This window comes from Pithys albifrons, chromosome Z, assembly GCF_047495875.1.
Source record: "Pithys albifrons albifrons isolate INPA30051 chromosome Z, PitAlb_v1, whole genome shotgun sequence".
Classification (NCBI taxonomy): Eukaryota; Metazoa; Chordata; class Aves; order Passeriformes; family Thamnophilidae; genus Pithys; species Pithys albifrons.
The window spans coordinates 55,473,890-55,501,292 of NC_092497.1; the positions used below are offsets into that span (position 1 = coordinate 55,473,890).

At 41.3% G+C, this 27,403-nt stretch overlaps 1 protein-coding gene across 7 annotated transcripts in view; it reads right to left on the bottom strand.

The window, feature by feature from the left end:
- ZNF462 (zinc finger protein 462) overlaps positions 1-27,195 on the bottom strand; it is a 90,534-nt gene extending 63,339 nt beyond the window's left edge. For 6 of the 7 annotated variants that reach the window (XM_071580151.1, XM_071580148.1, XM_071580152.1 and 3 more), the window contains exon 1: positions 26,898-27,195. The gene's annotated coding sequence lies outside the window, so the exon portion shown is untranslated. Of the gene's footprint in view, positions 1-26,382; positions 26,505-26,897 lie in introns of those variants that run through there. The other variant, XM_071580147.1, reaches the window with a different exon arrangement.
- Between the last annotated feature and the right edge of the window lie 208 nt (positions 27,196-27,403).

Here is a 27,403-nt window from a genome sequence, read left to right on the forward strand (position 1 = left end):
TTTGTGTTGGCCAACATCCTTTAACACTCTGGAAGGGGAAAAAGAAAGACTGTAATGTGGTTTGCAGTCCATTCTAGACCTTTTTCCCCTTTAAATCTCATTTGAATAAAAGGCATTTGCACTTTTTTTACTCATTTCTTGCAACAAGCATTCATTCAAGCGTGGGTTGTTTGCAGGAATGTATACAGAGTGAAAGTTTCACATTAATTTAGGACCTCATTGAGAAAGTATAGTCAGTTCTGCAGAAAGTTCATTTTTTATTCTGCTGTTTATGCCACACCAAAGCATGGCAAAAAGACAGTATCATATGTTTAAGATTTCCATTCATTTATCACAAACAAGTAATTAAAGTCAGAAGAAGTGACTTGCTTGCAGAGAGAGCAAAGACTGAAGTAGTCCCCTGGTTTTCCATCAGCTTCAAACTATTGAACAAAATATGAAGACTCACAATTGTAGGTAATACATAAGAAACAAAGAGGCCGGTTTTAAGTACTGCAAGTAGCAATACTGACGCTCTCTTCCATGCAGTTATAGTTTATTTATCTGATTCATGCAGCTTCAGGCCACATGTTTTGGGATGTGTGTAAAAAGCAAGTTGAGTGAGTCTGCACCACCCAAACCCTTTTTCCTTTACCTGGTACTGGGGAACCACAGGGAAGTGAAGCAGCCTGGCTCCAGGTCACACAGCTGGTCTGTGGCACAGTCAGCAGCAAAAAGTGGGTTTCCAGACTCCACCTCTTTCCCTGTTATGCCACACTCCTTTTCTGTGTTCCTGACATCCCAATGCTAACTTCTCACAGCCAGAAGAAAGGAAAAGCTCTCCAGCAAAGCAGGAGCAAAATTTCAGGAGCAGGGGCAAATCAAAACACCACACAAGGATATAACTGATGCTCTTTATTTATCTTTGTATTTACTTTCTAACTGGAGTTGCCATTTCCAGCCTTTTGCACAGAATCCAGGCCTTTTGCTGAAGAATTTAGGTCAACTCAGCAAAATGTCTGCAGAGCTGCAGAGAAGAATACTAGTGGAGAGAGAGTTTAGAGATGGTGATCGTGGTCTAATCCTCATATTATTTGAGATCACGGTGGAAGAAGGGACATGGAAAAAACAGTGGCCATCCAAAAGGGGAGATTTATATGGGGGTGAGAAAGACTATTTGTTTTGCAGCAAGAAAAACTGAGTCTTGTATGATCTGAAAGGTTTTTCTCTTAAAATGACTTTGCCCAAACTACTGAATCTTTATACTTTTTCCCAAACTCTTCTACATAATAGACAACATGATACTAATTCTTCTGTTCTAGCAAATGTCTGGAGAAAAACCCATAAGTACCTACTAGAAGTCACCAAAGACAATCTTCTTTATAGCATATTTATAAAAACATCTGCCAGAGGAACACCCTGGGTCTTCCTCAATGTCTTTTGTAAGCAGGAGATATCCAAGGCCAAAGAAGAGGAAGTTTGATTTAATCAGACCTGTCTTTCACACTTGCTAGCTGGAGCCACAAAGCATGTGCACACTTCCACTCTAACCAGGCTAACAAAATTTATGATAACAAACCAAGCAATTAGTTTTCACAGGCTGACAGTTGCACCTATCCTTCACTGTTAGTACATCACCACAAACAAGTCCCAGATATTTTATAAATTTCTCAAAAAACATTTGGATTGTAAGAGAATCAAGTTCTACAAATCCTTTAGGACACAACATCACCTTCAGTCTGTGTTCAACCAGTATGTAAAGCTAGTATGGTTTTTCTGAAAAACTTCAATAAAGTAAGTGTTCTGGTTTGACATTCTGGATGTCTAAGGAAACACAACTTTCCAAAAGGCTCTGTGCTCAAAGCCATGCACAGCCTACCAAGGACTCCTGATCCTGTTTAATGTGCACCCAAACCCTGCAGAAGGAGCTTACAGACACAGAGCAGTCTCTGTAGTAATCCAAGATACTGCTGGCACTCCTGTTGAAGGAAACATACTGAGCATGCTTCATCCTATGTCTGCAGAGCAGAACCAGCTTGAGCTCTGCCAAAAGCCAAGTGTGTCATGGGCAGCTGTGACTGCTACTTTGCCTGGGCAGAGATGAGAAGTGGTAACACCTCTTCTTTGGGTGGTTTTTTTTCTGTCTGTAGCTGTCAGTTGAGATATACAAACATTCTTGCTGCAGTTGGAAGACACCTAGCTAAAAATTCAGTTTGCACTTACAGTGAGGTAAATTTGGGGTTCAGGATTTTCTTTATGGAAACTGCATCTGCCCACACCATGCAGTCAAAAGAACAGGTTCCAATCTTTTAGCACATTACCTTGAGGTGGCATACAAGCTAACACTGCACAGTTGCTTCCTGCACACAGTTTTCGACATGTCACCTGAGAGAAGAACACTTCCTATTGCTTCACACCAAGCCACTGGTGTGGCTTCCCACCATTAGCCCAGCTCACAATTACCACACAAAATCTGGAAGTTGGTATGATGCCAGCATTTTGGGGAAGCTCAAAAAAAAAAAAAGTTAAATCTTTCCCCTCCTTCATCCCCATCTACATTCCTAATTAATCAAGAATTGTACCTTTCTAGGTTTGTGGACTCTCTAAGTAGTGTCACCTTTTCTTTCAAAAGACCATTCCTTTCTAGCATAACCTACCTCACTTTCCAAGCTGTATTTCTGGCATTAAACCTTGCCTTTCTGCTTTTCTACCATAAATAATTCTTCCTCGTCTGTCTCCTCTGTTCACCTCTCATTCTGCAGATCTTCTGGAAAGATGATCTGTTCATCTCCTGTTTCTAGTGTAACAGTAAAATGTCAGTGACGTGCATCCATGGAAGCCAAAAGAGGTGGCCCTTCCTTTCTTCTGAAGATGTCTGGATCCTGGTCACTCAGCACTCAGTATGAAATAAAAGCCACTGCTTTTATGTCTTAAGTAAAGAGCACATTTTCAAAAAAGACTGCTTTGCCCAGAACCATTACTCAGTAGGGCAGAGAAAATGAGGGAGGGAAAATGGAGGGCTGGGAAGGTCCTAGAGCAGGCATTACCTGGCAGTGACTGGCAGCTACCTGGTCTCACTGTCTCTCAACCCTGCTGCTGCTGCTGAGCAGCCTCCCATGCCTACCAGAAACTGGTATCTGAGGCTACAGAAGTCTTATATTTCTTCCTCTTTCTTTTTGAGGAACAAGATTCCCTCTTTGGTTCTCATTGTCTGTTGCTCTGATCTGAGTAACTGATATAACTGTGATCAGTTGAGATACTGTGTTGTGTGTGTGTGTATCTGTGTGTCTGTGTGTGTGTGCTATGTCTGGATCCCCAGGAAGGCAGCCTGGTATTTTATTTTTAAACTTTGGCTCCTGTTGCACAGTCCCACATGTAATGGCTCCACTCCTGAAGGTTGGATAGTCTTCTGCTATCAGTTTTCAAAGAAAAACAAAGCCATACAAGCCAATACCACCAAGAGAACAGGAGCAAAGTTCTCTCCTAAAGATTTTTGTTCTCATAAAAACCCAAGAGGTCACAAAAATATTAAGCCATCAGTGTCATTCCAGCTTCATACTGCTGTATTCTTATAAGCTGCAGAATATTGTGCAAGTCTCAGTAACTGCTGTGGTTTTAGAGATTTCCCTAGCTTTTTATTTCTAGAAATTTGTTGGAGTTCTGCCCATTCTCCCCAGCTGAGGACCAGACCTTTATGTGGATGAGCACTTGCTACAGCCTTTTATTACAAAGTGTAGGATCCAAACAGGAGTGAGTTTCTCCTTATCTGAAAGCAAAACCTGCAAGGGATCTTCAAGGTCTCAGAAACCGAAGGAGGCAGAACCAGACTTGCTAATCACATCACTGGTGGTATGGTTCACCCTCCCTGAAGACCCTGTCCTTCAGATGTGTTGCAAAGCTGGCAAACTAACTTGAATCATAGACCTCTAAGCCACCTGCAGTACAAGATCATTTTGGCAGTAAGGCTTCACTGTCCCAGCTGAGCACAGAGGGTCTATATCTGTAGGTTTGATTACTAGAAGGAAGGAAATATTCAAGTTAAAGTCAAGAGGACTCCTTTGCACCTATGCCTGGAAGAAAAGACTTTACACAGAATATGGGAGAGAAATGGAGAAAGAGTGGTTTGTCAAGAGGAGGTCACCTTCCTATCTTATCTTTACTTGCATTTCATGATGGAATAGAGCCACCAATCTCAGTGTTATTTTCAGGTTAAAACAGTCACTCGTTCCAAAAACAAGGGGAACAGCTTGAATATCTCTCTACTTCTTCATTCCTGAACCCCTTTCTTCTCCCATTGTTTTCTAACTCCTCCCACCAGACTACTGCAATACTGAATTTTGAAAGCAGTCTTCCAAAACTGAAACTACAAATTAAGAACTGCAAACAAGCTGTCAATGAGGTAATCAAAACCCTCATTCATCCTGCTGTAGTAATTGGTTTATAGAGTCAAAAATAAAAGCATTTACAGTGAGGTCTCTACTGGCTGCATGACCTTTGAAACCAAACTAATGTACCATTTTTCCCAGAAACAAACTTGTTTGTGCATCACTTATCAAAAGAGAGGACCTAATGATGGAGCTTACTGTTAAAGTCTTTGATAAGTACATAAGACAAAAGGAGTTATCTCTAAGTTTCCTAGGTCTATCATCCTTAACAGACCAAAGATTTTTGAGAGGTGTCTAACAAAAAATGAACCAGATTACTACACCCTTGAATAGATTTCACACCCTGCAATGCTTTTATAATACTATTATTACTACTGATAGTAATAATAATTTCAGATGGTTGGATGGGCTATCTCTAATAGAAAGTTAAGTTACTCTAGGAAACTGATACGTTGACAAAATCTGATTGGATTTTTGTGGCACAACCACCTTTATGGTAGCCACAGGACAAAAGGCTCTAGTTCCCATCTATAAAACCAGGACTAAAGTTCTGGGTGAATAAAGTGCTGGGTTGTAGAGTCCAAAGGAAAACAGAGATCTTCTGTCGGGGGGATTTACTTATCCTTTAGAAAGTACAATATGAAAGTCCACAGTAGCTCTGTCAGGACTACAAAAAACCTGTACCATTTCTTCATTTCCTCTGATTAGAGACAACAGAAAAATGCATCTAACTTTCAAGAGGAAGGTAGTTTCCACCAATCTTCTGCATAGATTTCAGCTGGAGAACAAAATGCAATAATTTGTCCATAGTTAAGCCCAAAACAATAGAGGAAAACCCGCTACAGATCACTGAGCCCAAACTTGCTAACTACAAACCCACTGTCAGTCTTCTAATTTCACTTAATTTGATTATTTGCTTCCTATTTCTTTACCAGGTAAGAAGGAATCTTCTTTCATATTCTTGCACACCCTGGTAAAACTCAATCACTTCCTCAGACTCCTTACACCTTCACATTGTACCAATTTCATCAGCTGTTCTTTAAGACAGCTAATTCCTGACTAGACATAACAGCAGTGAGAGTCATCTTGCTGAAGGTTCTCCTTCTACAACTTCTACAACTACACAAGTTCTCCACAACCAACTCAATGGCAACAGTCAAGCCTGTCTCCGACCATGGTGTCTGAAGAGAAACTACACTTGGGATTGACAGGTTATGACTTTTTCTACAGAGTCCATTAGTTATTCCAATAACTTTTTTTCCCCCCACAATTAAATCAGAAATAAAGAATGGTTTCTACAATCAGCATTTTCTAGTCTTATATTCCAGCTACTGCATCTTTTTATGGCTTGGTACAGACTCCAGATTCCTATAATACCAAACACACTGGCAAATTAGCTGCTTTTAGTCCTCCAAATGTCACTTCTGAAGACCTCTGAAAGGGGGGAATGGACTACCTGAAAGCTTTCACGATGAAGTACAATTTTCCAGACTTCAAATCATTACTATCCCCAGCATTTCCAGGAATGGATTTACTGTTCCAAGAGCAGTACTTGCACACATCAGCAGAGAGATGACAGTATGTCCTGTGTTTCTACATCTGAATGCTGTCCTAGTCCACTTAGCTAACATTCTAAGTATTTTAAATTATATCTACCACTTTGCAGGTTCACTTTTTTTTCTGATATAAAGGAAAACAAGAGTCTTTAAGTCCACATAGGCTACAAAGCCAACACATTTCTTGAATGAGTCACAGAGCATTTTCTGTTCCACATTTTCCTCTGTTACAGATATAACTGAAGGACAATCTTTTAGGTCTGATATATTACAAAATATAAACGACTGGTGTAGAAAACAGACAGAAAAAGGAAAAATCTCTTTAAATCCTGTCAGATACCCTTCTTGTCCGAACTGTGGGATGCTTTTGTTTTTAATGGAAGAGGTCCAAAATAAAAAGAAAAACCCTTGCTTTTCTCTTTGGGATCAAGGGTTCTCAAAGACACAACACTGGTGTTATTTGTTTGATCCATCAAAGCAAAGTCATTGCTTACTTTGGTCATGGAAAGCATCAAAAGTCTTTTCTGATAGTCTAGAAAAGCCCATAGACAATGAGATCTATGACTCTCCTGCGCTCTCTGCATGAGGTGCTCTTATCCCACAGTCCCTTTCTCCCAGAGCTGCAAAAGCAGGTGCCTCCATCTGGATGATCCCTGAGGCACTGACCCAATTCTCAATCCCTTTTACTTGCAGGGGGCGGGGGCAGGGAAAGCACAAAAGATATTATTAGACTTCAGTCTAAAGATGGCACAGTTCCATGTTTTGGTCATTTCCCTTCTTCAGCTCAACTCCATTGGAATATCCAATGACATCCTAAAAGTCTGCTGTTGTCTTTTAAGTATAATGGAAAAATTCCAAAATTTGACTTTTGGACACAGGAACTTCAGGCATCCACCTGATAGATGACTGAGAACCCAAGCCCATTGCTCTCACTCAAAGTTTCATGTAAGCCAATTCTCCATGGTTCATCTTATATCTAGGCCATGATATATCCTTTCTTTCTTTCTTTGCAAAACTTTATCAGCTTTATGACTGACACAGTGCTCTGACTTTTCAGACAACAGTGATTGGTCCAGCTGTCATATATCTTAACAAGTCCTATTATTAAGAAAATAATTAAAATATCCCACAGATATAAGATCTGCTTAATATAAATTTGGGAATGTAACAGTTTCAAAATATACTTTTCTCAAGATCTCCAAATGTAGCCAAGATCTGATGTGCCTCTGATTTCCTGAAGAGGTGAGTAAGCAGAAGAGCGTTAAGCAATCATTTTTCAGCCTTCACTGATACACAATTGACCTTTTAATCTCTGCTTAGCACCAGGCTGATACTGTTCTTTCAGGAAGAACTCACTTTCAGACTCAAATCTTTGTCACTTGAGAAAACACTCCCTGATTTTTTTGTGAGATTTAGGTTCATATGGGAGATTTTTCCCCTTCTCCTCACACTCAGACATGGTTTGAAAGCACACTGAACTCATTTTTATTACATTTTTTGAATATATCCCGTCAATTACCCTGTCCAAATAACACTTAGTTCAGACACAGTGTGTAACTATGGTTGAGTAAAGGAGCAAAGCAACTACTAATATTATTTCCCCAGCAGTACTCCCTCTAGGTCAGAGAAGCTGGAAACCAGTGCTGGATGTTCTGTTGGGTCAAATCCAGTATGGTACGTCCTCTGGGATGGGTTTTAACCCTCCTAAGAATAAACAGGGGGATGGTGAGGTGGACTGACTGAATGGCAGGTCTCAGAGGATTGTGATCAGTGGCACGGTCTAGTTGAAGACTAGTAACTAGTCACCTGTAACTAGTAGTGCCCCCAGAGCTCGATACTGGGTCCAGTATTATTTAATGGCTTGGGATACAGTGCCTTCTCAGCAAGGTCACTGATGATACAAAGCTGGGAGGAGCAGTGATACCCCAGAGTGCTGTGCTGCCCTCAAGGGGCTGAAGGGACAAGTAGAGCAGAACATTTTGAAATTCAACAGAGGCAATGGCAGGGTCCTGCACCCATGGAAAAATAACCCCCAGGCACTAATATATGCTGGGGATTGACCTCCTGGAAAGCAGCTCTGAAGAGAAGGGCCTGAGTGTCCTGGCAGAAAACAAACAAGCCAGCAGTGAGCCCTGGGGGCCAAAGAGGACAATGGTATCCTGGGCTGCATGACGAAGGGCACTGCCAGCAGGCACAGTCAGGGAGGTGATTCTGCCCCTCTGCTCAGTCCTAGTGAGGCACATCTGGAGTGCTGTGGCCAGTTGTGGGCTCCTCAGGACAAGAGGGACATGGAACTCCTGGAGTCGGTCCAGTGGAGGTTGTGAAGATGCAGAAGGACTGGAGCATCTCTGTGACCAGGAAAGGCTGAGGAAGCTGGGGCTGTTCAGCCACGAGAGGAGAGACTGAGGGGATCTCCCCAGTGTCTGGCAGTGTCTGTGGGGGCAGGAAGAGCATCGACCAGGCTCTGCTCAGGGGGTCCAACAATGGGACAAGAGGAATGGTCAGGAACTGATGCCCTGGAAGTTCCACCTGAACATGAGAAGAACTTCTTTACTGTGAGGGTGAATGAGCACTGGAACACTCCCACTCTGGAGATGTCAAAAAGTCATCTGGACACAACCCTGAGTAATATCCTTTAGAAGTCTCTGTTTGAGGAGGGAGGTTGTACCAGATGACCTCCAGGGGTCCCTTTCCAACCTTACCTGTTCTGTGACTGTGTGTGACTCCATGAATTTTCACAATTCCTTTTGGATACTAACATGTTGATCATAGAGCCTTAGCCACCACACATTTAAAAGTTTCAACACAGGCTTGCACTCAAGGAGTCTGATGACTTTGTGATGTGCTTTTTTAACTGGGCTTCTAAAGCAGCAGCTTCACCTCCACTGCATGCTAATGATGGACTGTCAGCATCCTGTGAAACTAATTACTTCTCTTTTGAATTGACCAAATCTTCTAGGCTGTATGTGGAGAAAACAAAGGATAGAAGGGATCTCGTGGATGGCCACGACTGCTTCTGTTATCACACACACAGATCTAATCTCCATTAACTTAGAGAAAGGAAAGTAGCATGCTTGCTAAAAAAAATTACAACTATGGGTCTCTGACCCAAGAGGTGCTCAATTTTAAAGAAAACTCATTCTGTATGAAAGCCTTATGGTCATGATACACCTAACTGCTAGCAAGTTCTAGTCCCAGGAACAATGCAAAAAAGTAATATATAGAGATCAGCTAGCTATGATAGTGATATAAATTCTACACCCCTCCCTCTAAATGATTCATTTCTCAGCTGAAATCCCCCTTGAGGCTGGAATTCATATATTATAGTTCTGGAATGTGAAATAACCCTCAATTCTCCCTAGCTTATCAAAAATCCCTGTCCTGCTCTCTCCCTTCTCACATTTCCTTGGATTCATTATGCCTTTAAAAGGGGAGATTGCTACTAAAATCCCAGTTGGGTTAATTTGGCTATGACATCTTGACAGCTGGAGCAAGAGAAACAGCAGGAATCTCCCAAGCAGAAGATTCTGACTGCTGCAGTAATTTGATCAGTCCAGCTCTTCCTATGCAAAAATTCCATCAAGAACACACTGGCAAGGTATCTAGGGGAGACAGAGAAAGAAAAGAAGAGAAAAAAACAAAGTCAAATCATTCTTTACTAGGAGGTCAGAGTTCACTGGATTTCTACACCCACTGACCTTCCTTCAAGGCAGACTTGGTGCTACATTCCAGACCGGGAACATTTCACCAGCTTCCTAATAACAGCTAAGATTTCCTAGGCAAGCTACAGAAGGGAAAGTGATCGTTCAATACCAGCAGTCCACTGCCACGTTTTCCTATTACAAGCCTGTCAGCCTGCCAATGGAGAGAACTTCTAGAACTCCTCCTTGCTCTCTTCCCACAGAACACAAAGCAGCATATTCCTTCAGAAGCCCTATTCAAACTCCCTTTCTTCTCCATGAGCCTGCATCTTTGAGACAATGGATAAGAGGAGGCGGACCACTTCCGCCATTCATTTGCTCAGCCTGCTGAAACGTCAGATCTGTCTGATCTTGCAGCAGAGGCATTATCCTTTGTTCTGATCAGGTTGCACAAATAGCTGTGCCTGTGTCAGTCACAGAGCAGAGATTTATTTTTTTCATGACCAATATGATTGCAGCTCACACAACACATTGTGTCCCACTAAAAAGGTTGCAGTTTTGTTTTCCACCAGATAGAGCGGCTCTCCCACAAAAACGCCATTCAGTGTTACACACTTCAGGAAGAAGAGGGAACTGCAAAAATGTTGTCGCTACATGTATCCTAGCAAACATGACAAAGTATCTGTAGCCTAAACAACTGAGCCCAGAGTCACAAGCAGCACAAGAATGGGCTCACATTGGAGGAGTTAAGAGGTACAAGATGATTACGACTCCCGAGACATCTCACCACTTTTCTGAGGGTTAGGCACATCTCATGCTGATCAGCAACAGCTGCCTTTGCAGGTCCTGACAGCTTAGTTCTTCCCACACAGACAAACTGGGCTGGCCCCAGCCACCCCCACCACTGTGGTGACATACCTTTGCCCAGAATTCACACCTGGATTGCTTGCAAGTCATCTGCAACTGAAGAGACAAAGGTTAGCCACTGCCTGGGTATATGAAAATTCCAAGTGGTATGTCTGATAAGCAGTTCCATTTCCCACACTGACAGAAGAAAAATAAATCACCACATCTACTGATGGAGTCATGAGCCCCCAAAAGGTTACAAAGCATGACTTCAATTTTCCCTTCCCCCTGTTCTACCATAATGCACACTTACTTATGAAAACAGTGGTTATCATACATCCTTCCTTTTCCTAGGGCAGAAAATCAAATGAACCAGAAAACATAGCCCATAGGTTCTTCAGAACTTCAACTTGTAGCAAGTCTCATTCAGGTTGGAGGTTGAACCTTATCTAGTACCTCCAAATTTCTTGTATTTTTGCCTAAATATGTGTATGAGTATGCTGTGTCATCTTTATTATCAGGTAAAAGCTTGAATACCCATTTCTGGCTTCTAGCCAGCATTTAAAGAGGAAAAAAAATTTGCTAATCCATGGTTGCAATGGAAAAAACACCTACCACAGGGAAAAAATCCTCCTGCCTTTAGCCAAATCTAATCTAATCTTTTCTCACAGCTGTAATATCACTCTGAATGCTTCACTACCTAACTTTAGCTTCACATACAGAGCACAGGGAATTACTGATACAAACCTTTTGTACAAGGCCAGTCTGAAAAAAAAGATACATAGCTGGCTCTGTTTAATACTCCTGAGTTTGCAATCAGAACCAATACAGTTCCATGAAGATATTGCCATTTTTAGTAACTGTGATACCCTCCAAAATGCACCAGCATTATATGATTTCTGCTTCATAGAGGCTTTGACGTTCCTTCTATTATCCCAGTCTTGCTTTAGCACATATTTTATATTAGAATATGTTCCAGGAGGCATATGGCAACAGAACTAGGTCAACCATTAACCAAATAACAGAAAGCTGCTCTGCAGAGCACACCCTTCAAAGCTTGGTTAATGAGCTAGCTCTTCAGAATGTGTCCTTCAGTAAGGTTGAAGCTAACTGTTCCACAGGATTTTCCTTAAAGACACAAGATCACCCAAGTCAGGCAACTTACGGACATGAAAGACTCTGAGCAGCCACCCCAAAGTGCAAAGGCATCTAGGTCAAATGTTGAGACATGAAGAACATTCCATAGCTATGCATGGCACATTGAACATCAGGAACCAATTCCAGCAATTTCTTCATCTGATGTGCAAGCAGAAACAGTTCCATCATTAATCTGCTCCCACAATTCCACAGGAAGAGAACAGAAGCTTTGTGGAGTTTGTAGGGAAGGACACCATCACTAGATAGAGTTAGCATGTCTCTGTCCAGATGACAGTCAATTCCAAGCACTTGCAAGGTTTGAATGAAAGGGTTGGTATTAAGGCTTGCAAGTCAGTGTCTGACTAAATTCTTCTTGTCCTGCTTTCTCATTGATGTTGTTGAGGTACAGGATTTAACATGATCTGCCAAATCCATGAGAAGAAAAACTCCATCAAGATTGTTGGTATCTTCATTTGTTCCACTGTAATCTTACCAATTGCTTCCACTAAATACCATGGTTCATACTTCCAAACAACCACAGATGCCCAGGCTTGAAATGTAAGTTGTTAGGACTGGAAGCTTCAGGCACCAAAGAACAGAATTCATGAGTAACATGGAAGTTACAAACAGTTCTGATTCATATTATACTGTCAACAAGGCAGTAGAGATGGCCTGATCAAATTGTTTTTAAACAAATAAAAGACAAACACTTGCCAGCACTCTAATTGAAAGTAAGTTTGCATACAACAGCCACTGATACCCATCACCTAACTGTTGCAATAACATGATAACTCAACAGCCACGTACCACAAAGCAGAACAAACTTTTTAAATTCAAAAAAGTCACCATCAAATCATATGACTACAGTGAAATCTTGACACTAAGTATATAATAGATATTAATATTCGTTTTCTGATACTCTCATAAAAATGGATTCAGCCTCTTATCTCTTTACCATAGTCTTTCTTTTGGACAGTATTTCTACAAAACAAAACATTCAGAGACCTTTAAGTCATTATTTACTCAAACAAAGCCAACAATAAAAAAGTTTTCTTTGCCAGGAATAGACTTGCAATTCTCCGTAATTTCGAAGAGGAAAGAGTGCTGTAAGCCTTTATATAAATATATCTCAAGAGTTTCCCCAGTAGTTCACATCCATCTTTGTGACAAAAAAAAAAAAAAACACCAAAAAAAACCCCCAAACAAACAAACAAACAAAAAAAAACAAGCAAAAGACCCAACCCCACAACCATGTCCAACATACATTCTTTTACAACTGCCTCCATAACCAAGAACTTCTCTGTAACCAAATGTTTGTGAGATAGGGACTCAGGTTCACCTTTCTGGTGCTAGATCCTGCTGGTTTACCAGATAATAATTCCAGTTCCTAATTACAGACACAGGAAATGATGATGAATCCATGATGACAGAGAAAACAGTCAGTGTGTGTGATCATATGTCCCTGCAGATTGCTTTGTATCTTAAGCGACAGCTCCTTGCTGAAACAGGCTAACTCAGTGGAAGACTGCCAAGCATGCTGTGGTGAGATTATCATCTTAGTAGTTATTTATAATAAACTATCTTCAGCAAGTAGCACCTTTTTCAGTATGAAGAAGTCAAGGACAATGTATTTTCTTTGCAGTACAGAGATGGTCTATCAGAAAATGTGCAGACAATATCTAGTGGCATTACTCATTTTCATATGAAGAAGCACTTCTGAGGAACACTCTCCACTATGTTCTAAAAACTGTTCAACACCACTAGAAAAAACACAAAATTGCCAGCCACTACAAAGTACAACCTGCAGTGGAAATTACCTGGACAGACAGAACAGAGTGGCCATTCTGTACGAAAAATTTTGGGTTTCCTCCATCCTTAATAGCTCAGATGCTGAAACAGCTACCACAACATGGAGTTCTCTATGGAACCAAGAAAAAGTTCTGCCCTGCGAGATGGTGTTTGAGTTTTATGTAATTCCTCAGTGCCATTTCTCTGCAAGTGCTCTGTGCAGAAGTGCTGGACTCCCAAAGCTTCAAACAAAACATCTGAATGGGGCCAATGGAGCAAGGAGGACTGTGTAAGGATGAAGTTACTGCAGAGAAGAACAAACAGTCTTCACACACAAGCCATGTTTTATATGCATCCCCTCCTCCCATCACTAAACTGCAACTGGGAAAACATACCTGTGGGTTGACTACTCCCACACTTCCACTCCAGTTCTTAGGAACATATGAAAAAAGTCATACTTTTGCAGGGCTACCACAGAACAGCATCTAAGACAAGGATTCATTCAAGGGGATCTGTAATATATTCTTTGAAGATCCTGCTGAACAGGCAATGGAAACCATGAGAGCTCCAACTATGAAGTTCAGTTCTGCTTTGCCCATCAGGAAGCAAGCTCTGATATTCTAGAGTTTTCCAGGCTGCAGATACAGGAAGGTGTCTCCAAAGTCTCCAAACATTAAGGGGGGAAAAAACCCAAACCTGTTGACCAGTGTGACTGAGCTGACAAAAGACATATCACTACATTTTTAAGTCCACAGAATGCTTAGTAAGCTTACTTAGATTTTTTTTCCCTGCAGATTTAGACAGACATATAACAATATTTGGCTCTTTGGAAAAAAAATAAATAAAATAGTAGTGTGGCTATTTGACACAAGTTTTAGCCAAATAGGACAAAGGCATTGTAATAGTGTATTTCAGCTTAAAAGAAAGCAGAAACAGCTACAATGGCTTTCTACAGTTTCTTAGTAATTACAGAGTTCCAAAGTCTACACAATATCACTTGCAGCATTTCATACCTTCTGCATTTCGCAGCTGCAGTACAAGGTTCTCAAATAGTTACAGCTTTTGAACAAACTGTCTCTGCATTAAAGCCAAAAGGCTCTACAATGAAATTTCATCTGAAGCTCAGGACTTGCACATGACTGAACTCTTCTCTTTCTCCAGATCTGCTTAGCCCTTCAGCCTTCCCCCAGCCCCTTTTATAATCCATCAGACATGCTTTTGGAGGGCACTTCATTTGTTTTGTTTTGTTTAAAACATACACACACACAAAAACCCCAAACCACACACACACAACAAAACAAAACAAAACAAAACAAAACAGGTTCAGAAAGAGAAAGAAAGAAAGAAATGAAACCCTTCTAGACTGAGTTTTTCAGATGACAAAGCAGAAGGTAATTGTTTAATACCAAGTATGAAACCAGCATAAAAGGACAAGATGCAGAGGGGAAAAATCTATTTGGGCTTCCTGCACTGGCATGAAATGGCTGCTTTCCTTCTTACTGCCAGCTCCCATGCTTCATGTTGACATTACACATCCTGTGCTGTAGATCCACCCCCATGCTGATGCTTGCCCAACAGAATTATCTCCTGCGTCACAGCAGTGGTAACAGAACTGCTGGCTCTGCAGATCTGAAAACACCATTTCAATGCTTAATACATGAAGCAACTGGACACACTACCAGATATTCTGGGTTGGTTTATGGCACTCTCAGCACTGTATTACTTGGCCTAACCTTCTGTTAACCAGATGGTCTGTTCTCCTCTTGGGACCAAACCATTACAGTTTATTTTATTAATTTCTACCACAATGCAGGGACAGTTTAGAACACTTGTATCTGGTTTATCTCCAACAGGGTTGCTGAGAAGAAAATGACCTAAAAATAACTGGAAATGCTGCTTCACACCAACAGAGACAAGATCTTTTGGAGTAAATATTTAACTGATCTGCCAGATGAACTACCACAGCACTATAAACCACATGGATAGCAACCTGTATTATGTACACATACTCAAAGGTGCACACTCCTGTCATTGTAAAAGGGTCTAGGTTGCATTTTTCCCTGATACAAAGCATTTCTCTCTTGAACAGGCTGCTATCATATTAGTAACTATTTAAACTAATCTCTTAATTTAAAAAAAAAAGTTTCCAAAATTACCACTTAGTGATGGGACTCCAGAATGCATGAACATCATCTACAGGCAATACAACATGAATGTTCTCACTGGAACATCTACAAAGTCGTATTTCAGGGACATGCCAGCACTGCCTGAAGTCAAAGTTGGGTATTCATAACATACATGCTCCTTCCGTCAAAATACAAACAGTGAGAATGAAAGCACATGAATGAAAGTGAAAGAATTATCTAATGCACACACTTCCGCTGAATCTTGCAAATCTGCTACAACCATGCCCTCACATGCAACCACAAATGAGCATCTCATGTATGTAGGTGGTAGCTGTTGAAAGTTAAGGGCATCTTCTATTCAAAATGTAATTTCCAAACGCCTCCCTGAAAACTCCATAAGAACTAGTCCATGCAGCCAAGGATTTGATCTTCAAATGTTTACTCACACAAGTAGCTGCAGTGAAATTCAAAATCACAGTGACTATTCACATGAATGAGCTTTTACAGTATAAGCACTTTAGCCTCCATCATCTATTATCTACCAAATGTACTAGAGCATCAAGAAAATGCAATGGTAGTGAGGTCTGACCTATTAAAAAGCCTTTGTTAGTGTTCCCAACAGTGGCAGTGAGAAGCAACCAAATAAATAAATAAAGCTACATGCTACAAAACAAAATCCCAGGAATGTAAGAAGAATCCTGTAAAAGTTGCAGTTTTACTGTCTTCCAAGCAAAATAAGAAGCCAATCCACATAAAATCTAACTATAATAAATCATTAAAATCTGTTCTTCATGGCTACCACTACAGTGCAGTGCTTCCAAAGCACGACTGGATTCACTGTTCAGATTGTTGCACACATGCAGCAATGTCTGAGGCTGTCTTCTCAATCTAAAGCTCCAAATCTTTGCAGGTTGGGATGTCATATATACGTTTAAATAGGACAGGACTGCTATTATCCAACTTCCACATCAGAAGTTAATCACATGTAGGAAGGAGATCACAAACCATCTTCTTTACACCACCTGGGCAACTAAAATGCTCTTTTGGTCATCCATTACTAAAAGTCTTACTGAGACATGAATAACCCTCCAATCTGGATGTCAACAGATCAGCAGGTATTGCCTTCAGCTCGTAAGCAGACTGCTTAATTCACCTGTAAAGAGGATTAGATGTCTTCAGCACATCAAGGAAACAAGGATGAGAACAGACTGTGTGGCATTTTAGCTCCATCTATCTTTAAAGTTTCCCCAAAGAGCAGGATTTATTTTTTTTATGTCCCATTTAAGTTACTAACTCATCATCATATGACTTGCCTCCACTGCCATGACATACAAAACTTCAGTATATGGTGACAGGCCCCCTAGAAAGTCATTCCACAACCTGAAACATCATCTACCCTTCAAAGACACTAAAAATAGATTCCTCACCCCCTTGAGGTCTCAGCAGCCCATCTGATATTACAGTACAGTATTAACAAACCTATGTAGACATGAATTCTTAAAATAAATATCTTCAGAGATAAGATCAGAATACCAGCAAGCAAATTATATTCCAGTACACCACTGAAGTAACATGGGTGAAAGCACTGAAGAACCATGGAGGGCAACGACCAATTCATGCTCATTTTGCAAGAGCACAACATGTGCAACCTTTGGTCAACCTGTCTGTCATCTTGCCAAGCAACTTCTGTCTCAAGGTTTGCTGTCTGAAAGACATTTTCTGAGTACAACCTCAGCAGTTTTCATGTGGTTTCTAGGGAGAACAACACACTGAAAATCCTGTCTTCCCTCCCTGCTCCTCAGTGGAAGGAGACGAGCACATTCATAGAAGGCATGAAATGGAAAATTCATTGTAGTATGTTATCACCTCTGCAATCTGATAATTTGAAAATAATTCAGGTTTACTCATTTATTCATGTAGCTGGGAGACTCAAATATATTGACTCACTCTTTCAGCAGCCCCAGTGACTAACAGAGTTATGTCCTTGGAGCCAGGGATTTCAGGTCTCACACATGCATGGATATGCTGGCAGGAGAAACCTTTGTGCTCTTGAGCAACAAAAGCTTCTTCTCAACCTGTCAGGGTGGAAACACAACAGGAGCCAACACCACTGAAGGGTTACACACACTTATCCTGCAAGCCCCAAGCAACATCCACCATAAATGATGATGCACAACATGGCCTTGAGTCATATTTATCTACAGAAGGGCTGTTGGAGTCCTCTGCACCCCAGGTCCTGGTGCTGTTGCACACTGGGCTGTTTTACACCATATGCTTGATCACAGACAAGAGAACTTGGCCTCTGTATGACCTGACATAGCTGAAAGCTGGTATGCTCTCTCCCCACTGGCCTCCCCCAACGAAGATAAAAGGTCATTTAGACTAAAAGGAACTGGTCCACACTGACTTCAAGTTGCATTCAACTTTTGGGATGCAGCCCTGGCCAGGAACCCAAACCCTTTCTCACTAGGCTGCAAGCTATAGCCATATGACAGGGCAGGATCAATTCAGCAGTCAAGGAGCTAATTAACCAGGCTGAGAGCTGTCTGGCTGCTCTCAATTTTCCATCAGCCATTCGTAAACATTTTTATACTTGGCAAGTTATTTAGCTGAGCATGAGTGAAGTAAGGTTTCAGAGCCCACCAGTGCTGGAGGTCCCATATCCTGCAGCCAGAGCCACCCAGCTGTGAAGAGAGGGAAAAATTGAATTGCAAAGCCAGAGGTTCCAATCAAATATGGCGGAGAGAAATAATTCCACATTTGTTCATCTTGACTTTTTTCTTTTTTCCCAAAGCGCCACTAGTCTCACAAGACAGAAGAAAACAAGAAGACGACTCCATTGGCCATTGCCTTCCAAACTTTACTGCATCACCAACTAAGTAGATACTGTGTATCTATCAGTCTCCCATACTCACTACAAGCAACAACACACCAGAAGACAAGATCATTCAGAATTACAGCAGTGACACAGAAACAAAGTGGCAGGTAACTAGTTCCCATTTCCACAAGAGCACAACAGGTCTGCTCCAGTCTCACACACCAGCATCACTCACAAAAGATTTTTCTTAAGTATACAGTAGTTTTGTTTCAACACAGAGCAACAGAATCCAGCATCAAGGTCTTAACTTCCAACATCCCTCTTAAATCCTAACTTGCCTATTTTCGTGGGCAAAGGGATAGATGGTTGAAGGAATTAAAAAAATTAGGAGCAAGATTTCAAGGGCTGGACACCAATTCTTTGGTCTCCTTTGTTTGGTCACAAAGACCCAAACCCCATTACAAAGAGCCATATGTCCACAAAGCTAACTGAGTCTCACCAGAATTGAAGATTCTGAGTTAAAACAAATAAATATCCATGGGTCTCTGCTGTCCAAAAGTAGTTTGCCTAATTAGAGGAACACTCATCCTTGATTGACTGGATCTACCTCAAGACTAGCACTACTACAAACTGTTTCAAGTTGAGCTCAGACTGCACCGTTCACCTTGCTTAATAAAAATTCAGGAGGAAAAAAAGAAGATGAGAAAGAATCACTAAACAATCACCACTGACATAAGACACCTTCTCCAATCCCTCTAGATCTTGTGACCCAGGATCTATTTGAGCTGTCAATTTAATATCAACAAAAGGAGGCAGAAAGGAAAAAAACACTTTTCAGCATCATCAGCCAGTTGAATTCTGGCATTTGTACCACAGCAAGGCCTTTATTAATGATCCCTTTCCCAGCTGCACACTAAATTAAATTCTCCAGCCAGTCAAAGTAATTAGAAAGTAAATGAACCACCCTCCATGTCACAATCATGCTGGACCAAAATCTTCCAGCACATGTGGTCTTCCCTTAGCTATGGTGTTTATTTTGATAAATATGGAGAAAACTCAAAACTATGTGCTGCTGGAGCACAGGTTCTCTGTGTCACATTCCCCCCTTCTGCCCTTTTCTTTGCCAGCAATGAGAGGTCTAGGGACACTGCGTGGGAAGAATGTGTTTGCCTGGCTCCTGTGATAAGTAGCTATTGTGTTTTGAACCATTTGCATGACAACAGTCCAACCCAGGATGACCCATCTTCTTCCCAAAAGGAATATCCTGTGATGCCTTCTTTCCATAGCCACTGATACCACCCTGAAGCACTACCATTTGAACCTTAGGAGCTGCAGGCGGAAAGGAAGAGTTTGCTCATTCGGGCAAATCGAAGAAGCCCCCATTGTCCTACCAGGCCACGGAAACAGTGACCACATGTACATCAGAAGATCCCATTTTTAGCATCTTTCAAAACAAAGTCTTCTCTTTCACATTATCACGAGCACACTGAATCCTCCCTCAGTCTTCCCATATCCTTCTCTGCAATGTCTGCTTTGTTTTGTCTTAAAAAATCACTCTCCTGCCTCTCTAACCCACACCACTGCTTTATTAGCAGCAAGTTTCCACTACACATAATTATGGCATGCCTTAGCCTACTTTTCTGTTTGCTGAATAGCTCTGCCTATTTTCTACTTGTGCTGATGCTACCATTTACTTTTCCTGACACTCTAATCCTTGTATCCTTTGAAGGCCTGACTTCCTCCACCACGACAGCAGCTGGGGTTCTCAGGCCCCTTTCCAGACCTTTTTAATAGCAACAGTAATGCCACTGCTGAACATCCCATTTCCTAATCTTCAGGTCAGCATCGAGCCTGCATCTGTAACCAGTGCAGCAAATACACCATCCAGGGCTGCTGAGCACCCATTATCTAAATGACTAGTAAGTTATTAATTGCATATTCCTGGAATTGAAAGGAGAAGGAAAAACACAGTCACATAATGCAAGCACTTAGCTTCTTCTCACATAATCCCAATTAGAGGGTCTTATTTTCCACCATGAAGTAACAAGTGACACACTTCAACAACTGAAATCTTTATTTAGCTAGTTCAAAACTAATAGAAGCAGCTCAGTGAATCAAGTGTTTTCTCAGAATTATTTGTCCTCAACACACTGGCCTTGCAATGATTGCTACCCTTACGAGCTCTAAGTCCTTCCTAATCACCCGTGACATTGATGGTGTGCCTACAGATCTTTTTGCTGACATTATTAAACAAGTATTCTAAACAGGCTGTATTTGACTCAAGAACAATTCCTGAACATTCTTATTTCCATCTTCCTTAAATTACCAACTAAACTAAACTAAATTAAGTGCTTCCCTTGATGGATCTTACCATCTTCTAACCAAAAAAGCTGCTTTTAGCCCAAGCCAAAACCCCACTGTATTCCCCATAAGACAGCAGCTGTGGAGGTCCACAATTATACTACAAAGAGTAGTCAAAAACAATGAGACATTTAGATCAAGGGGAAATAAAAAGTAAATGTGTGTGACTGATGTTCTGATACTCAGTAAGTCTCAAAAATGACTCCAAAACAGTCACAACCAATGATGAGGGAAGACTCTTTTCCAAATACTGCTTAAAGAAGAATTCCTTCAAGTAGCAACTAGGCAAGGTTTATTTTGACTTACTAGAGTAACATACACTACCTCAGGCTGAACAAAGCAACTGTATCAACATCTTCAATTCCCAACAGAAAGCAGAAGACTGTGTTTAAGACACCAGATACAAAGACTCCCCTTTCCTCATCTCAAACTCTCTCCCATCAAGTGCCTTCAGAGCTGTATTTTTACTGCAACTTCTGGCACAGCTTCATAAAGGTCAAGAGATGAGGGGCAGACTTTAGATCTTTGGTGTTGTTTTTAAAGTTAAAAGAACAAAATGGAACAAAACCCAAAACAGTCTCACATGATTTTCTATCTACCTGTGTGTCCAACTTCCCAAACACAAGGTGAAAACAGAAGAATACTTCCAAAACTCAGGTCCCAAATGGAAGACTACCTTCTATTAAATCCAGTCCCCTCATTTGGAAACTTCTACAAAAGTCTTTTTTTGCTACAACCAACATGATAATTATCATAAGTTGATCTATCTCCCTTCCTCCCCCCTTTTCTTCTTTCAGCACTGGCATACAAACCATGCTATTTTAACTTCTTTCCTGTTCTCCCAGTTCTTCTGGAACATTTTATTTTCAACAGTCAACTCATTTGGAGAAGTGCCATGCTGAAGTTCAACCGTTTACAATGTTAACTGTGTCTCTGCCAGCAGCTGAGGACTTGCATCACACCACCTTCTCCACCACCTCTTGATCAAATAATTTGAGATCCTCTGTCTGAGAAGTCAGAAGATGTTTAAGCAACCTTCATTCTCATCACACTCTTTTTTTTTTCCTTCAAAATTATTCTCACTCTCTGAAGAGTAAGATGGCATTTCCCATTCCCTCCTCAATTAACACTTTGCAGACCCCTTGCTCATCTCCTATGGGTCCATAGATTGATTGACTATTTAGTACTCCAGAATGAAGCAACTGTTTGAAAAGCAAGCAAGCATTTAGAATGATGAAGGTCAAGATTTTTGCAGAAGCCAGCAATTAGAAGCTCATACTTGAAAACATCCTGATCAAGTGTGCAAGTTAAGCCAATCAAACAGTTCTGGGACTAGCAGCAGACCACCTTCATCCAGGACAAGTTCACAAAACATTAATTACTTTATTTTAAAATTGAGAAATATCTGTTTGGAGAGCATTTACATTATTTGTCTTCTACAATGGATTGGAAGTGCAACAAAATATAAGGAAACAAAATACATGAAATTATATAGACACCTTGGCCTTCCTAGACCTTTCTTGATTTGTGAAAACAGGATCTCCTTCCTTTACCAGCATGTTTCTTCAAATTACCCTCTTCAGCATTTCACTGGAGACTTTTGGGTTTGTCCCTAAGTTTGCTTGGTGAAGCTTCCTAACAGGACAATGTTAGTTAATGAACAGCACACAGCTATTCACCAGTTTCTTTTAAGAAAGGACTTTTAAGTCCTTTTTATGCAGTTTCTTACACAAAGCAGTGTTCTGCTCAATTAAAGAAACTATCCACACAGAGAAAATGTTACAGCAAATTGCAGCAACCTCAACTTATACTGTAACTCTACATGTTTGGAATAATAGGAATGTTCAATAGGAAAAATTAAATTACACTTGTTTCTGGGAGTTCCAGATTTTAAAAGACATCTCTGGGTTTTTCTGAAGCAACCTTCCTCAAACTGTAAGTTGTACTATTATAAGACTTAAGTTCTTCCCATTTCCTTTTTAAGGCTAAAATTAAACTTGTCCATTCCTTGGGGCCCAGAGTAACATCTGCCAGATGTCCAGACATCTATGTTGAACAATATTCATCTACTTATTAACTGTTTTTTTAATCATATTTTTATCATTCTTTGTAAAAGACAATCCCCTTTTAAATCAAAGTTTGCAACACTAACAAATTTGTTATAGCCTTTACTGAATTGGAATTATCTTTTTTTTTCCACTTGCACTTGTTCTATTTTCCAATTCCAGTATCCCATTATATACTCATACTCTTCACAGTCTAAACATACACAACATATTTTTAGTTTTTCCTCTTGCAACAAAGTAATTTTTTTTAAATTATGAAATTCTTAACATGTCATTTGAAATGCCTCATCAACGTAATCCACTATGAAGCTAGCAAAAATGTATAAGAAAATCAAATATTGTTTAAACATTTTAAAAACAGTAGTTCGTAGGTTATGTCTGAAACATGATAATAGTTATTTAAAAAAGCAAATTTCTATACTGAAGAATAAGCTGCAAATGCTTATTTTTTCTGATAGAGCTTGAACCAAGAAAAAGTTCTATGTGCCCACAACCCAAAATCTATTGAAAGTCATTGTCCAAATGAAGAAATTTATGCTTGATTAGGAGAAACATTCATGTCACCACCATCTCATGAATTAAGATTATTTTTCTAGAGCTTTAAAACCCAATGAGTTTGGAAGGGTTTTTTTGGTTTGTCTGGTTTCTTACAGTGTCTTCTTAGATTTGTTTTGTGTTGTTTTGTGGGTATTGTGAAAATAAAAGAAGTTCTTCAGCTAGTATTTTAACAGCAAGGTGAACGTCAGTCTCCTTGGGCAGAACTACAGCAAGAAACATCATTAACAACAACATAACTCTATGGAGAGATTTCAGTCTAATAGTGAAGAAACCCACCATAGGAATAACACCATTCCCACTCCAACTATTGCAATATTGTTTGGTTTTCTATAGCATCTGTCATCACAGAGTGGGGTAAGATCATAAAGATCCTCAGCTTGAATCTCAGAATCATTCTTGGCGAGCACATGCCACATTCAAGGGCAATGAGTCTACGGGGCACACTGTAGTGAGGCACCACTTCTTGAGAAGTGAGAGGACATTCATACTTCTGAACTATGAGCAGTCAACATACAGTCCTCTTATACAGGTGGACGGATATCTACGATTGACCCAAATAAGCAAACGTCAGTGGGCAATTTTTCAGTTTCTTCACTGGCTGCTGATTTACACCTGTGCAGAGACTGAAAAATGCATCAAAGAATAACACCTCAGGGTGGGAAACAAAAAACAACACCACAACAACAAGGAGAAAAAAACAACCATAAAAACCAAAATGGTTAACCTCTCCTTTTGTCATCATGTAAGATTAAACATACCTGAAATGGTATGTTCCATGGCCCTCTTCTAAAAGATGGAGACAACCACAGTATCTCAGTAATTTGGGTGACGTATCAGCAGCCAGAACTTAAGAAATGCACAGTTGATAAAGCAACATCCTTCCAAGGTATACTAGATTACATTTCTTCCATAGCAAGAATAAAACAAGGACATTGATTTTACCCTCTAAACTGGATCTCAATTTCATCACAAGTCATTGCAATCCTCAGATTTTTTTTTTTTTGCACATCTGGGAGCATGTTCTGATTCAGAGTCACGGGTCCACTATCCTGCCCTTCACACCTTCCATATGTAACCCATTTGTTCTTAAACTCTTCAGAGTAACCCATATATGAACCTTGCTGATACCTTTCCATGGAGCTGTGCCTTCAAGCTCAGCAGCACTGCACTCTGGTATCCTCCTCATGCATTTCAGTATGTGCTTTGAACTTTTTGAGGAACTGCATCTACCATGCAACTGATGTGCAAATTTAGGTGGGTGAGGAAAGACCAAGGTCTGGTTTGGGTCTACTCAAAATTATTTGAGATTAAAAGCTGGGTTTAAAAAAACCCACACAAACTCCTGTTCAACTGCTATCTCACTTTAAACATCTCAGGTTTCCATAATGACATCAAATTCATAATAAGAATGTTGCCGTAAGTTTTCAGAAAAAAATATTTTATGACACCAAAAAGACAGCTGTGAAAACTGTTTTGTTTTTTCCAAGAGAAATTATGTATGTTATGATGCTCTGAGGAACCTACTAAAAGCTTGCCAGTATCATTTTAATGCAACCTAGTGAGTGGGGAGAAATATTCCATCTTAATTTAAAACACATCCAAAAGAAGGAATACTCTTGAAATGAGATGTTAAAAATCCCAAAAAATAGGCATCATCATCATCATCATCATCATCACCTAGGAAAAAAAAAGACATTTCATTATATCCTCTGGAAGAACCTGAGCAGCCTCAAGCTGCACGCACTTACCTCCAAAAGCTTTCAAAAATCTATAAATATATGCTTATATGCACTATTTATTTGGCCAACTGATCAACCTTCTAAATTTTGTGGTCTTTAACCATAGGAAAATATCTAAAAAGGTGACCTCCGCATGAAAGCATCAGAGAAAAAAAGCCTGAGGATGTGTTTCTCTGTGTGAAGGAGAATCTGAGCAATTTCCTCCAATCCTCATTTCCTGATAGCATGAAGACAGCAAGAAGACCCATCACAATGTTGTACATTGAAAAATCTGAAGGAAACCTTAGGGGAAAAAATCATGATTAAGCCAGCTACTGCCAGCAAAGCTACAAAACATGGAGAGACATCCACAATGTTAGGAGCACTTCCCATCTCAGCTTTGTCTACTCTCTCTCTCCTCCATTTTCTGGTGGAGCTAGAGAACATGACATGGCTTACCTGACTCAGATCACAGCTCTCTGCCAAACTAGTCACTTCCTCTTAGACATACAAGCAGCTTCATGAGACAAACAGACCCCCACAGACTCACACACAAAAGCAGCAGCAGAAAACACTCAAACTTGAAGGTCTTTCTCCTTCCAAACACCAGAAAAACAAATGAAACTTTTCCTTTTTCTCCCTCAAAAGAGGGAGGTGAAGGGGGGGAGAAATCCTATCAGATCACAACTACATGAAGCTCCAGGAGAATCTCTCTGTGTGGAGAATAGAAACCACAATGCTGAGAGGAGCCGGGGGGGGCGGGGGGAAAGGAGAAGGTTACTCCAGAAGACATAAAGAGCCTGTGGACTGTGTGTGTGCATGTGTGCGAGAGCGAGGAGAAGCTTTGTGTTGTGGAGCCTGGACTGGAACCAAAGCAGACAGCTTGCAAATGGAGGACAGGGAGATAAAGAAAGGGAAAGAGGGGGAGAGATAGGGAGAAACCTGCTCCGGGTTGTTGAGAAAGGGGCAGAGGAGAAAGCTCCTTCTCCCTTGCCTGGTTTAAAGGTAGGGACATCGGGGAACTGAGCAAGTAGAAGTGGGCTCCTTCCCCTTCCTTTCTTCCCTTCTCGCTCTCTTTCTCTCAAAGGAGAGCACAAGCGTGTGTAATGGCTCCTGCTCTCCAGCTGAACGCTGTCCTCCTCCAAGCAACCTCCTGCGGGCACCACCAGCCCCCCAGCCCCGACGCCGCCGGGGACCCCCACATCCCAACTCCAGGAGAACCGCGGTGGGGGCACCACCGCCGGGGTGAGGGACCAGCCTCGCCAGTGGCGAAGAGGGCAGCGAGAGGGGACGAGGAGAAAGAGGAGGAGGGGGAGAGTGTCTGAGAGAAAGAAAGAAAGGAAGAAAGAAAGCAAGAAAGAAAGAGAGCGAGAAAGAAAGAAAGGAAGGAAGAAAGAGGTCACCCGATTGCCTGGGTCGTGCCAGCACGGAGCTTTTCTCTCCTCCGTGTGTCTCCCGTCTCTGATCCAAGTCCACACGCACAGCACCATCCAGACCTCGCACACACACACATATCCTCTCGGGCACCCCCCACCCCGAAAGCTCGGCTGGTATCTCACTTATCTCCCCATATTCCCCCCACCCCCCCACCCCCCCGTAATGCAACAACAAAAAATTAATTAACCGCCTTCCTCCTCCTCCCACCACCACCACCACCACCACCAGCACCTCCTCCTCTTCTCCTCCTCCATGCAAGAGACTTCTCTCTCAAACAAAACACCCCGCTCTCGCTCCCCTCTCTTCTCTTTTTTTTCTTCCTTTCTTTCTTCCTCCTTCCTCCGTTGGCCGAATGAATGGATTTCAGAGGAAGGTGGTGGAAAGACAGGGAGAAAAGACCAAACAAAACACACACACACACAAACGAGAGATGTTCTCTCCAATGCCAGACCAGAGATGGGTTTTAATTGCAAGAACTTACAGGAGCGTCCCGGCACTGCTGCTCTTGCTGCTGCCTCCTCTCCTCTCCTCTCCTCTTCCTCTCTGCCTAGCTCTTCTTGTTATTGTTGTGGAAGTTGTTTTGTGAGTCTCATGTGCTCCTTGCCAGGTCTCAGCAATGGAGGATCGCCATCTTTCCCTGCTTTTCCCCCCCTCTCTCTCTCTCCCTCTCCCTCTCTCTCTCTCCTTCACTGGTTTGCTGCAGCTGCAGATGACCTGAGATATCCGTCTCTCTCTCTCTCTCTCTCTCACCCTCTGTGTCTCTCTCTGAATAATGAGCAACCAGAGGGAGAGAGAGAAAGAAGACAATCTCCTCTCCTACCACACAAAACGCAAGAGCACCAGGGGGTGCAAGAATCCTTTATAACAACAACAACAACGTGTTGGGGAAGAGGAGGAAAAAGAGAAAGAAAAGAGAAGAAAAGAGAGGAGGAAAAGGCAAGAAGAAAGAGGAGGGAGGTGGAAGAGGAGGGGGGAAAAGCAAACAAG